A 15,146-nucleotide genomic window follows, 5' to 3' on the forward strand; every position below is an offset into this window, starting at 1 on the left:
GACTGACTGCACTTCCTAAGTAGAAGATAAGGGAAGAACTTTGAGTGACTGTGGAAATATAAATAATGAATTTGTTAAAGTGGACCTGACTCCACTATTCTGTTTTCCAAGAAAGTGGTAAGCTAAAATCAGTGTTAACATCTGTTTCCAGATCCGTTTTTATGTAGGAGTAAAAGCTAATTAACTGTGTTTATGCGTGTATGAGAGAGGTTTTTAAAATTGCCTTAAATGAGTAGTTTATGCTCATGACCCAGCTTAAGAAATAGTTAATCTATCATTTTTACAAATTTCTGCTACTCTGGAGTGTATAATTTTTTTGTTTGTTTGACTGAATGTGTAAAAAAAGGTTCTTTTTCATTGTCATCATGGGAAAAATGAGGACATTTGGTTGCAGGGCTTTTAAATGTTCATGACAATTTTAGCAAGGAATATGGGGTATATAGCTCAGACTTTAATAGCAAGGTGGAAGGACATGACTTTTATTCAATTTAAAGTGTGTGCGTTGCAAATAGATTGTGGTGGGCCTATCATGCCTGATTGATAACAACTGGTTACAGTCTTAGGCTAGATGTCTTCTTTTTCTTTTTTAAATAATAATGTGCTGTGTGATTTAATGAAAAAGAAAGCCTTCAAGGTTTTTTTGGATTTCACAGTCAAATTGTTACAGAGAGTATATGAGACACAGGTTTTCCAGGCTTCATGACAGTTTTATCCCAGTTCATCATCTTAACTAAAAAATAATCCTATCTAACTTGAAATCCACAGCAGCCATAAGTAGAAAATAAATCCAGGCCACAGCTCAGACTTGTAACCTAACAGCTATCATAAATAATCAGAACCTATTTGAAGGTGGAAGATGGGACATTAGAAGCTATTTACACTACCAGAGTGATCCCATCGATCAGTAACAGCAACCCGTAGATAAGACTCATATGATGTCATGGTTATTTATGGCAGGCATTGACAGTAAAACCACTATAGAACTTTCTCCTCGACAGCTTCATTCATTTCTGTTTGTGATGCATTTTGTTGTTAAAGAAGTAATCAATAGCAAATTCGTGGTGATAAAAGTTATTACTGGTTAAATATGTGAAAAATGGTACCTGCTCTTATATAGCACAAAATTAAGGGGGAATTTAAAAAAATAAAACCACCACCACCATTGGGTAAGCCAAATTTTGCAGGAAAAATAACATGAAAGCATTTTTTTAACATCTACAATATGCTTGCCTGTTGTGTCCTTATGAATAACTGGCTGGACCTGGATCTGGGAGACTTGGGTTCAGTTGTAGATTCATTAAGATAAGCCTGAAAGCTCAGTATAACAGAAAAACAAGGGATAAACATACTGATGCTTATCGTGAGATGACTGCAGTACAGGCAGGCACCCCCCCCCCAATATGTGGGGGCTATGTTCCCGGACTCAATGCATATACGTGAATTCACATAAAATGGGGAGGGCACTGGGAAGCGGTTCTCTCTTGGCAGATCCCATTAATCCCACCCACTTTTCCTGGGTGGCGATGCGTCCTTGCGGGCATGCATGCTTTGCCTGCCTTTGATGACCAGAAAGTTGAGCTGCGGGTTGGTGGCTAGGTGCCCAGTGGCACTGCGGGGCCTCTCAGCACTCTCTCTTTTAGTCTTGGAAGTTGCTGAAGATGTTTTTTTAAAATCTAGTTTATCCCCCATTCCCCAGGAAATAATGTTGCTGCCTGCTTGTGGGGTGGCCAGTGGAGGAGAAAGGGAGGTGCAGGGGGTGCTGTTCGCCCCGGGTGTCATCACTGAGGGGGGTGACAAAATGAGTTGTTTTTTTTTTAAATGGGCTCACGAAACTCTCATATCACCTGACCTGACATCACCTCAAACTCAATACTGTTTCACATATTCAGTTTCTATCCATCATATGATAAGTTGGTGAATGCATTCATACATAAATCAGTCCTTAACAGTTTCTAGGTAGTAGTTCAGGTTCCAGGTCTGAAGCCTACCTGGTAGTCAGACATTTTCATGTTCTGGGAAAAGTTGGTATTCCCATATGCTCCAATTGTCTTCATTTAGCAGGAGAGACAGTAGGCAATTTCCCCATCCTTGCCCGCAGTAAATCCCTGTTTGGTCTCTGGTTTTTCTCTTTGTAGATGCCTTATTGGGTGGGGGAAATATTAGTTTGAGGTGCTAGGGTAGCCATTCTTCAGGATTCAACTCTCTTCTTCACTTCCCTAAAAGTTAAATCTCTGAATGGCACATGTATTTTATTGCTGGAGCGTATGTAGGTAAATGCATGCACACAAGCCCAAAGGCACCAATATATTTTTTGCTGTAGCTGCAAAGGTATACAGTGGTACCTCGGGTTAAGTACTTAATTCGTTCCGGAGGTACGTTCTTAACCTGAAACTGTTCTTAACCTGAAGCACCACTTTAGCTAATGGGGCCTCCTGCTGCCGCCGCGCCCCCAGAGCACGATTTCTGTTCTCACCCTGAGGTACTATTTCTGGGTTAGCGGAGTCTGTAACCTGAAGCGTATGTAACCTGAAGCGTATGTAACCCAAGGTACCACTGTATTTTGAATTGTTGATAAAATACTGAAGTACAATTGCATGTTTCTAATATATATGTAACAACAAAACAAGCAAAAAAACTCCTTTTTCAGATTATTCTTCACCAGGAGTAGAGTGGAGTGCATCCTTGTGGAATGTTGGGGACAAAGGACTTTGGAGTGTCCCTATTTTAATCTACGAAATGTTGGTGGGCCTGCATGAAATCCTTCAATCACTTGAAACATGCTATATAATACCAAAAAAAAAAAAAAAAGCATTATTTTAAAGTGTCCAGGGCTGAGTCCTTATATGCAAAGTTCAGTATGACCTCCATATCAATAAGCCCCGTTTCCAGAAGTTTAAAACAAAACCAAGATGGAAGCCTCTATAAGGATGTATATATTAGTTTTTGCTCAATGTGTGTGCAATGTTATTGGTACTGCATATTTTTAACTGGCCTATTAGCATGTTTTATGTTCATTTAAACTTTTGATACATTTAAAATGAGCAGTTAATTGTTGAACAGTCAACTGTAGGGTGGTGCAGTTTTCTCCAATCTAGTGCTGTCCAGGTATTGGAACTATGACTCCCATTAACCCCAGACACTATGGCTAGTATCAAGGCTGATGGGAATAAAAGACCAAAAATTCTGGAAGGGACCAGGTTGGGGAAAACTGCTGTTCTGTATTATATGGCTGTTGCATTTACATTATCTCCTCTGAGAACTGCTTTGAGTACAATGTAACTGTGAAAAATGCAGCGTATAATTCCATGGACTACTGTCAGGATTAATTTATATGTACCCACCTTTAGCATTTGTGACTTCTTTGTATTTTAGACTATTGCACAACAGTCTTATATACTATGCACTAGGACCCATTTTTTAACAACAGCAGTGATAATTTATTATTGTAAGTGAGACACTTTTGATCAGTGTGGCAAATTCAAAAGCGGTGCCTCATCATTTTCATAACCTTAGGGTGAGTTTATTTCTCTGTAATTTTTTGGAAGCTGCGGAAACCCCGCTCCCCTTACACTAGAGCTAGCATCTCACATTCTGGCCAGATGTTTAAATAAAAGAGTGGGTAAGGAATATCAGTTAAACTTTCAGCTAAAAGGAACATTGCCCCACAATGAGGTTATCATCAGCCTTCCATCAAGACTAGAATCTTCACTTGCTTTATTTCACATAGAGTAGATTTGTTACTATGTTTCACCTAAAACAAATTTGATGCTCCTGTTTGGGTGAAAGAGCTGTGAAATTTTGAGAGGAACAAGTTTAGGTAAGTATTATCAGGAGCGGGGTGGATATTTTATTGACAAAGGAAAGAACTCTTTGAATTATCATGTGGAAAGGCCCCTTAGAATTGATGATATTCACAAGCGAGCCAAAGAGGAAAAGTTAAATGAAATTGAACAGCTCAAATTGAACCTATTTGTCTTGAAATAGTAGTTAGGAGGTTTTTGTTTTTTCATGGCATCTAAATGCTTTCATATTAAAACTCACAATTATTTGATACAAAAATCATATATTGTTACCAGTGAAATCTTAAGAATACCCAGTAATCATCCTACCCCCAAATTTAGTTTTAGTAGAATTCCTGTTGTTCACTCTGTGCCGATGAATAAGGAAACAAACAGTTCTATATGTATCATAGTCCCATGGTACGTAGTTATTTAACTTACATGATTACATTCATTCAGCAGGTCACAAAGAGAACCGCTTCCAGGTCTGTGCCAATAAGTATTAAACCTCATTTAAACAGGTCAAAGTTCATTCTCATACATTGGCCATTTCTAGAACAAGATAACCTACTCAGTCATTCAGTACAATTTATCACTTCAAGTAGGACATGGGCAGTAATATGTCAACCTTTCAGGAAAGAGGTGCAGTATTTTAATGGAGCATCTTTTAAATAGTACCAGAGCCAGATACAGTGTGATTTACAATATGTACACTGATGGCTCTGATGCCATAAGTAGCTCTTAAAGTAGTATCAGTAGTGTTCATTGTTCTAGAGTTACACAAGGTTCTAGCGGTCAATTACAACATTGTGCACACACTAGTGTAAAAATAAAAGTCCTATCCTTCAGACTAGTGAGTTTCACTATTACTAGTGTGACGGTCTCTGGGGAAGGTGTGTGTGTGTGTGTGTGTGTGTGAGAGAGAGAGAGAGAGAGAGAGAGAGAGAGAGAGAGAGAGAGAGAGACTCTAGCTAACCTGTAGCCCTTTGGATGTGTCCTATAACTCAGATCATGCCTGACCAACTGACCTGAGAAAACAATGTAGTAAACAATGGAGTGCTTAATAGTTTCACTTAAAAAATACACACTATTGCCAGTAACTACTTGTATTTCCAGGGGGAAAGAATAACAGGTTATGAAAATGGAGTGGGCTTACAAAGGCTGTGTGTCCAGCTTTGTAGTTCCCTTTTCTCTTCTTGAAAAAGGAAAACCACGAGGATTGGGATGGTATTTTCTTATGCTAACAGTCAGGGGGAAAGCAGAGAAATTCACCTTAGATATCCCACCCACAGTTCTGGTGCTCACCTTGCTGTTTAATATGCCCTTCAGGAGGAAAGGTTCCATGTTTTCAAAGTGTTAACTAACTTTAATCAAGCAAATAATATAATGGAGCCCTTTGTGGGTTTCTTCTTTCTTTGGTGATAAAGAATATTGCTCTTATTAATATTTCACACACTTCATAGGTAATAACACTGCTTCTATGACTTCATACTGTTTCCCCCAAATAGTCTCTAGATTGTACTCAGGAAATGTTATTACAAGAATTTCTGTCATATTTTTTGAAAAGATGGTTTCCTCTGAATGGCATGGAACAGTGGGTTATTTAACTGGAATTTTAACTTCCCTGTGTAAAAGGTCAAGGGGTCAGACATCACAGCTACTTTGCCACATAAACTTCTAATGCAACAAAATAGGGAGGAGGGAATCATACAATATCTGAAAAAATAAATGTTACATGAATGCAGTTTCATCTCTGTAAGTTAGATTTGTTTAAAATTGAGCAGATGTTGCATACCCTTCTTTGTGGCTCAGGGCTCTTGTGATGGATTACTAAGATTTTCAACAACAAAGCAAGCTCTCCATTTATAGGATTTGGCCCCAGTTGGTAGAGAATGAGAGTCTTAATCTCAGGATTGTGAGCCCCACATTGGACAAAATATTCCTGCATTTCAAGCGGTTGGACTAGATGTCCCTCGTGGTCCCTTCCAACTCTACAATTCTATGTTTCTATTATTCTTTCTGTTTCTCTCTCCCTTACACACACAAACTTAGTGTTTTATTACTGTATTGTTATTATTTATTTCAATATATTATCCCTTTTCATCATCAGAACCAAGGCCATGTTACAGCAATTTAAAATTTGATTTAAAAAACAGTTTAAAACAAATTTCAGACCACATGTGATTATCTGTCAGCAGCAACAATATACAGTATGTGGCCTTTATTGTGGGCATCTAATCGTCAAAAGTCAAAACCTATCTACCTGTTTCATGCAAAGGAGTTCCAGTGGCACATGGAATCTCTACATGTGGGCGCTCCCCTATCCATTTCAATGGACGACACAGCTCTGTCAATGCAGGGTTCTGTTCCACATGCTTTGCATACAGAAAGTCTCAGGCTCTGCTTCCAGCTTCTCCAATTAAAGGAGACTTCAGAACTGTAATGAAGGGCTGGGAATGATCTCTCACTAACACTCACTAACACATGTTCATATGGAAGGCCTCTGTGCGTTCATTGGAGTGAGCACACGTACAAACATAAGGAGCAGGACAAAGGTGAAAAATGCCTCAAAACAAAATGTTAACCCGTTAATAAGGGTTAGCTTTTAACTTTGAAGATCCTAGTTGGATTGATGGAATTGAATATAGCCTTTTCACTTTTCATAATAACTATTTATTGTACTGTGCACTTTAGCTTTTGGGTTGCACTCACTGAATAAAAGACTAAACTCGTAATTTGTAGCTAGTGGATGAGGTTTTGATTTTGAATTAGCTTGACTGTCACCATTTGAAGCATGTCCTCTCTTTGGTATCCAATTCCAGTGCTGAAGTACCAATTTCATATGATTGGGCATTTTGTTGTTTGATTTTTGCAGGATCAGCTTTTCACCTATAAATGGTGCTTTATGTAACCACTATTCTACTATTTAACCAATATATTCAGTTTAGTATCTGCTGTCTTTAAAAGGAAAGTGACAGCATTCATTAATATAGTTTACAGAGTTAAAGCAATGCAATTTAAGCTGCAAGATGATTATGAGGTTACTGCATACCAGACAATGTCAAAATCCAGATGTATGCAGAGAACAAACAAAATGGAACAATGTCTACATCAGATAAATTAGAATGTAAATGACAGCATTTAGATTTAAACTTTTGGGCACAGTTCCTTCAATCTCAATGTTATTAGTTAAGCCCTAAAACTTCCATTGGCTTGGATAACCAGTCTGTAGGGAAAATGAAGCTGTTCCATAAGATTATAGTTTTTATTTTTTTATCAGTTCAAGTGAGCCAAAGCCAAAGATCTTTATAATGAATTCTCTGAAATATGAATGTGGGCAAATAACCCACCCCAAGTTTCACTAAATCTGGGACCCACATCTCTTTCCATTTACACATACGGTATTTAACAGGCACTGCATTCTAATTGGTAAAATGTCAATGCGACTGCATTTTTTCCTGTCCAAATCTGTGCAATTTGAAATGGTTTGGTTTACCACCTTGATTCAACATGGTGCCCAACAGTGTCCAAATGCAGATCAAAACCCACTCCTCGATCTCAGGAACTGTCACACCAAATCTGTTGGTCATATCTTTGTAGGTGTGCAAATCAATGCAATTTGGAATGCTTTCAGCCTGCCATCTTGATTCAAAATGGCATTCATTGGTATCCAAACATAAACCAAAAACTGCTTGTCAGTCTCTGATGTGAACCTGGCAGAGCATAGGAAATTGAGGTTCCTTTGCCACTGATTCTCTCCTGCAGACCTCCGTAAAATTGCTCTGTAAACTAGTTAAACTTTCCAGTTGGGAGGATCAGTTTACATGTGACAAGGAAAATCCATGATCTCAACTTCCAGCGACTTTCACATTAGCTAAAAGCATTATTATTATTATGATTATTATTAATTACCCACCCTTCACCAGCACATCCAAGGACAGGTTACAGCTATTTAAAATTCAGTATTAAAAACAATTAAAACAAATTACATTCACAGGAATGTGGTGGCTCCTGAAAACAGATATCTCAAATGTCAAGGCCAAAGTAAAGAGATGAATCTTCATCATTCACTGAAAGCTGCATAGTGAAGGTGCCAAACACCTCAGTGGGGAGGGAATTGGGGATCCCGGTGCAGCACCAGAGGGTGGGAGATTATCTCAGTCTCCCTGTACTGTTTTGCCAATGGAAAAGCAGCTATTATCAGTGGAGAGCAAAAATACAGATTCCCATCCACTGTGGCAGCCACAACAAACTTGATCCATCTGAGGCTGCTTTCAAACAAATAAAATATGCTGAAGATAAATGATGCCTACATTACATGTAATTTGGTCCAACCACAAACTATCGATGGCAGAATGATGCAATCAAATCACAAACACTTCTTTTTCTTCCATCTTGTTTTGAGCCTACCCTACTCACTGTGTCCATGGGACGATGAAAGTAGTAACCGCTAGTTGTTGAAATCAATGCGTATACAGGCAACTCACAACTTACGCACACTTAACATCTGTGATTTCAACTTCACGTGGCTGAACACTGGCTAGTTGATATCACACAAATTAAACGTGCAGAAGGCCAAGAGCGTAAAAGCTTTTTTTGTGCAGGGTTTTCCCAGCACAGAAAAACTTTTAAACTCTCAGACTTGCTTACCAAGCTCTGGGAGGCTCTTGCGAGTTACCTGTATTACTGACTTACATTCCTGCAAAGCTGCTGTAAATTGGCTGGAAGTCAGTAGCATTGATGTGAAGCAATCTACCACAAAGCACTACTACTGCTGGAAGGTGCACTAAGACACTGCTGTCCTAAATTTAAGAAATATAAGACAAAATATTATTAACCTAATACAAAATGTGTTGTATTTTAAAAAAAATTCACTCTCACAGAACTCTCACCAGCCCTCTTGATCCAAGATTAAGTTCATTTTTTATTGTATCTTATCTAAAAAGTTTTCTCAATAACTCTATGAGATCAAGCTCCATCTCCGGTGAAGCAGACCGATTTAGGTCTGATGGGAATGTTGCCTAGAAAAATGCTATTCATTCTGTTAGTGGGATGCTTGGAGAGATTCTAATCTCCCAGTGCCACAAATGCTCTTCCCTGTTGAAACAGGTTGGGCAACGTCTTCTTGACAAAGAAAACCTGGATACATGCCAAAGCAGCACGGTTATATAATTCCAATTGCTAGATGAATAAGTAGTCAACCACGATGTGCAGACTCATCCTTTAGCAATCCAGTCATGTGAATCGAGGAAAATCAGAGTCAACAAAGTATTGCTTAATTTTAGTATGGGACTTGGGAACTCTGACTGCTTTATAAATGATTAGGAAAGGTAAAAAATGTAGATGGGACTGGTCTGAACTGGAATGGGAACTGAATGGATGCATAAATAAATAATAGCGATGCATGCAAGCCGTCAGTTGCCAAATACAAGTGGTCTCCCAAATCCAGAAAAAATGGTTGCTGACTTCTGGTTTACCTTTTGGTCTTTATGAAAGCAGCTTTACTTTTTTCAAAGACCCTGTGGTAGCTGCATGAGAACTAGAATTAGCAGTCAATAAAGCTGATAATTAGCATAAATGCTTGGTTCAATACAATAGGACTCTTTCAGCTAATTACCCCCTCCATAAGTGATTACAGCAGGTGACGTACAATGCTGAAGGGATTAATTCAGCTGAGCTTATATATCAACCAGACAAAAGTGTGTGTGTGTGTGTGTGTGTGTGTGTGTGTGTGTATGTATGTGTGTATTTCATATTCAAATACCAGACATCTCAGAAATTAAAATCAGTGCTATCCAAAAAGTAACAAATTTTATTTCAAGATACTACATATGATCAGCTGGATAGCTCAGTTGGTTAGAGCATGGTGCTGATAACGCCAAGGTTGTGGGTTTGATCCCTGTATGGGATAGCTGAATATTTCCTGCATTGCAGGGGGTTGGACTAGAGGATCTTCAGGGTCCCTGAGGAGAGAAGAACTTTGTACACTACCTTGAGATCCTTGGAGGAAAGGTAGGATATAAATGTAAGAAGAAGAAAAAAAATCTAAATGACTCCAGTACTTTTAGGACATTTAATCTGGGTGTTCTCTTACTGTGGAAAATCTGAGAAGTAAAAATAACCATAGTCACTGCTGGTGTGGGAGCTCATTACTGCATCCATGTGTGTGTGGTTTGTCCATTCATCACCTCTACTTCCAGTTGCTCCTCACCTGAGGACAACATAGCCATTTTGCTTCCGGTGGCCCCCAATACCAAATAAAATATGTCTATTTACATGCTGAAGGCATGCCTGAACTTGGTTTGGAGACACTATTCTTTAAGATGTGTGGGGATTACCTTGGGTATTGTAATTTCTCTAAATACACTGGACTTCAGATAGAGGGAAACAGAGGTCTTGTCTCTTTCATAATTTCAGTACTACATTGTTGCTGTGGTTTTTTTGAGTGCCTCAGAGAATGTGTGATTGTGGTGCTAATAGTGACAGCACACTACAAGTTATTCCTAAGAAAGAAATTGGATATTGCCAACCACCCTCACCAAATCAAATAGCAGATCACTCTAAATATCACTCTTGTGCAATAACTCTGTCTTTCTCTATATCAGGCATAGGCAAACTCCGGCCCTCCAGATGTTTGGGATTACAATTCCCATCATCCCTTGCTAACAGGACCAGTAGTCAGGGATGATGGGAACTGTAGTCCCAAACATCTGGAGGGACAGAGTTTGCCTATGCCTGCTCTATATATTTAAATCCAAATATGTAGAAATTTATATTCCGCCCCCATCCAAAGGACATGCCTATTTTTTGAACATTGTGAAACCTTATAACTAAGGGCTAATAGCATTTGCTCTTGAATACTTCTGGCGGTTTTTGGTTGTTTTTTTTTAGTAAAAAATACCTGCACACATTTCCAAGATTGAAAAAGGAGTGTAGACTGGAAGAGCAATTGAAGGGAGGGGAAAGAAAGCACAGCCTGGTTACATTCCAGAGCTTCACCACTGGAGTGGATGGCAAACAGCAGAATAATAACTTAATATCCATGACTGAAGAAACAGAATATGTGGAAGGCTTACATGCCAGTTGCACACACAGAAAATTCAGATCTGAACGACCCATTTGTGATACACAACCCACATCTGGAAGCAGCCCTTATTTGTGTATTTTATTTTGCTCGCAATGAATTTGTAGAAATTGGCTTTCTAACTTACATGGTATGTTTGGGGTTTGTTAATTTGCAGAAAATTAAGGAAAGCACATCTATCACACTTTCTGTGCAATATTCCTTTAAAATTCTCCACAGCTCAGAAAGTAGCTGTTCTATCAGCGTCGATCATGTTCCCTTAGGCAAATGTTTAAAAATATGTGTCCAAGGAACAGGCCTTTCAAAATAAATAAAACCTTTGCTTTAAAATTAATTTTTAAAAATAGTCCAAAAATTAGCCATATAGCAATCCTATATAATTCATTATGAGAACATCAATTTCTTTAATTTAGCCATGAGAAATGAACAGGGGAAAAAATTAGCATAAGCTTAATGAGTGGAGCAGAAGCTAGTAATAACTTTGAAACTGCCTCTGATATCATGTGGGGAAATAGTTGATAGGCTACCTTATATACTATAGAATTCCCTCTGCTCACCTTGGATTCAACAGTTTTTACCCACTTGAGAGTAAGAGCCTGTGGAAAACACCTCCAAAATCCACTTTACAACACGGCAGAAAGCTTTGCTATAACCATATGTTTTCTCTGTAAATGTATGTGGTGACCTTGGAGCCATCCAAATCCCAGGACACATCTCAGTTGCTCACTCACACTTTTCTGGCGAATCAGGAGTAAAAATCAAAAGGCTCTTTGAGGATTACTGAAAAGGAATTCCACATGTGCGAGTGTGTCTATGCACATACAGGCCATTCCTTCAGAGGAGCAATCTCACCCAAATCAAATGAATACTATCGGAACATGCTTTTAAAAGATTAGAACCCCAAAGATGAAACTGGAAAGGCTTTTGAGTTTTTATTGGGTACAAGGCAATTTATGTGGTCCACCCAACTGCGTTTTTTAAAAGTCACATTTGGACACATTTTAACCTCACAGAATAGAAGTCATTTGGTATAAGCTGTAGATGTTTGCAGCACTGCTGCTCTCTCTCTCTCTCTCTCTCTCTCTCTCTCTCTCTCTCTCTGTGTGTGTGTGTGTGTGTGTGTCTGTACACACACACAAAAATGCCCTCAGTGTCATTCTCCAGTGGAGGAAAGTGACTGATACTCTGCAAAATAGATGCTTACTTTTTATTATGCTGTCCGTTTTGTAAAGATAATAAGCCATTTTTTTCAAGACTGTGTTGCAGCAAGTCTTATGTCCCAGCCTTGATACAGACTACATTCTCTTATGCAAAGGTACAGGCAAGGGTCTCCTTAACACCCTCTTCTAACAGTGATTCAGAGCACTCCCTTCTTATACATCTCAGCTGCTCACTTCCAAAGGGGGATCTATAACCCCATCCCCCAGTGTGAACATCAACAGAGGTTTTGACAGAGCCTTCCTCTTAATATGCACCCCAGCCACTCACTCTAAGACACAGACAAAGGACCTTTTTTTAACCCCAATCCCCTTAGTATGGCCAGCAACAGTGATCTTCTCAGAATGTTCTGTTATTCATTCAGCTGATTCTATTGTAGAAGCCAAAATGCAGGTAAAATGAGAGTGAGCAGATGTATAATGGAAGAATGATCACATCTTTTGTTGATGTTCACATGGTAGAAGGAGGGTGGAGAAGAGCTTTTTGCCCAGTTCTCAACTCATCCAGAGTAAGTGGAGGGACTGTTTCTGACACTTTGGCCCATGCTCAATTCAGAACATAGCACCTTCAACTTTATGAAATATTATAGCTGCAAAGGTTGGTGTGTCACTAAAATTAAAAAACTCTATTTTTGTACAAATACCAAATGCATTTTGACCATAAATTGATCTTATTCAGTCACAATTACACAAATATATATACACAACCCACCCTCTCAACCTACTCTGCTTTGTATAATCTGCTATATATCTTGGAAAGTTGTTTAGTTGTCCATTTGCTATGCATTTGAACACCGCTTAACATATCATAACAAATTTCCCATGGTGATTCCTGAGATCAAGGGACAGGTCTTGGCCTATATTTGGATATAATTAGCCATCATTTCTGAGTAACATGAGGCACAAGGCTTCTACAGAAACAATAATGGTATGAAAGTAATGTCACCTTTGAAACAGACAGAACTTTACTTTTATATAGATAATTTAATAATGGAGTCTGTGAAACAACTATACTGGCTTCCAGTTTGTTTCTGGGCACAATTTGAAGGACCTGATAACCTTTAAAGTGCAAATGGTTGAGAACCAGGATAAGTGAAAGCCCATATTCTCATATACAAGCATGCTCACCTATTTAGATAATCTGCAGAGACCCTGTTATGTGTCCCTTTATTTCTGGAAATACACTCCATTGGGAGGACCTTTTCTATGGCTGTCCTTGGCTTGAATATTCCCTCTCAAGGGAGGAAGTTCTCACCACTTGGTCAATGGCTTTCTGCAAATATTAAAATAATCATTGTTAAGAAGACTTTTGGTTTGTAGAATTGGTTTTTAACACTTCCTAAATTACATGTTCAGCAGCATTCTAAAGTTTTCTTATTCTAACACTTTCACCATGCAAGCAATCACTTAATTTGCCTTAATATACCCAGCATTCTGCAATGTTAAGATCATTTTAAAAAATGAATCTGGGCTTCATCCAGCCATTTTGGGTTCTGTTCTTTAAAGTACAGTGGATTCTTCCTCACCACTGTGAAAATGGTTGAGAATATTGGCTGCTAATGGCAATTCCACAGTGAAAGGAACACTGGCTAATATTCTCCTTAACCATCTAATGCAGGAAGAAAGTTGAATGTTTTTCTAAAAGCAGCACGTTTCTACATCTGAAGTAAAATAAACCAGAACTTTGTTTATCAAAGTAATTATTCTCTGGGGAGGGAATGGGAAAGATGGAGGCAATTATGAATGACCTTGATTTGTATAGTCACTGAGAACTTCTGAATCAGTGGCTGACACAGCCATAGCTTCATTTTAAATACAGCTTTTTTGTTTTAACGTTCCAGCTATGACTACATGCTCATGAGGTTTTGAACTGGTGGGGTCGTGGTGGATAGTTCAACGTAGATGTTGACCCAGTGTGCAGCAGCTGTGAAAATGGCAAATTCCATGCTATGGTTCACTAGGGAATGAACTGATTGTAAAACTGTCAATATCGTAATACCATTATGCAAGGGGGAGTGGGTGGCACTGTGGTCTAAACCACTGAGCCTCTTGGGCTTGTTGATCGGAAGGTCGGCAGTTTGTATCCGCACGACGGGGTGAGCTCCCGTTCCTCTATCCCAGCTTCTGCCAACCTAGCAGTTTGTAAGCACACCAGTGCAAGTAGATAAAGACGTACCACTGTGGTGGGAAGGTAAATGGCATTTCCGTGCGTTCTGGCACTCGTCACGGTGTCCTGTTGCGCCAGAAGTGGTTTAGTCCTGCTGGCCACATGACCCAGAAAGCTGTCTGTGGACTAATGCCGGCTCCCTTGGCCTGAAAAGCGAGATGAGCACTGCAACCCCATAGTCGCCTTTGACTGGACTTAACTGTCCAGGGATCCTTTACCTTTAACCATTATAGAAATCTGTGGTATGGTCACACTATATATTTTGTGTACTCTTCTGGCCACCTTGGATCAAAATGGATATTGTAGAACTGGAAAAGGTTCAGAAAATGATCAAGGGATTGGAAAGGTTGAGGAAAGGTTACACAGCATCTGGGGCTTTTTAAGAAGAAGAAGAAGAAGAAGAAGAGTTTGGATTTGATATCCCGCCTTTCACTCCCCTTCAGGAGTCTCAAAACGGCTAACAATCTCCTTTCCCTTCCTCCCCCACAACAAACACTCTGTGAGGTGAGTGGGGCTGAGAGACTTCAGAGAAGTGTGACTGGCCCAAGGTCACCCAGCAGCTGCATGTGGAGGAGCTGAGACGCGAACCCGGTTCCCCAGATTACAAGACTACCGCTCTTAACCACTACACCACACTGGCTCTCTTTTTAAGTTAAGAGAAAAAACGAAGAGAAGACATGATAGGGGTGTTTAAAAGTATCCACAGTATAGAGAGGTGGAGAGAGAGTATTTTCTCTTCTCTCATAATACTACAGCCCAGGGTCATCGAATTAAGCTGAATGTTGGAAGATTCAGGACAAAGTAGTTTTTCACACAGTGTGTAGTTAAACTGTGGAATTTGCTCCCATGAGAAGTAGTGGTGGCTACCATCTTGGATGGCTTTAAAAGAGGATTAGACA

General features: G+C 39.3%; 1 protein-coding gene across 14 annotated transcripts in view; it reads left to right on the forward strand.

The window, feature by feature from the left end:
• Positions 1 to 15,146, forward strand: part of MECOM (MDS1 and EVI1 complex locus) — a 469,813-nt gene that overhangs the window by 247,129 nt on the left and 207,538 nt on the right. The gene's annotated exons all lie outside the window — the stretch shown is intronic.

Source organism: Podarcis muralis, chromosome 6, assembly GCF_964188315.1.
Source record: "Podarcis muralis chromosome 6, rPodMur119.hap1.1, whole genome shotgun sequence".
Classification (NCBI taxonomy): Eukaryota; Metazoa; Chordata; class Lepidosauria; order Squamata; family Lacertidae; genus Podarcis; species Podarcis muralis.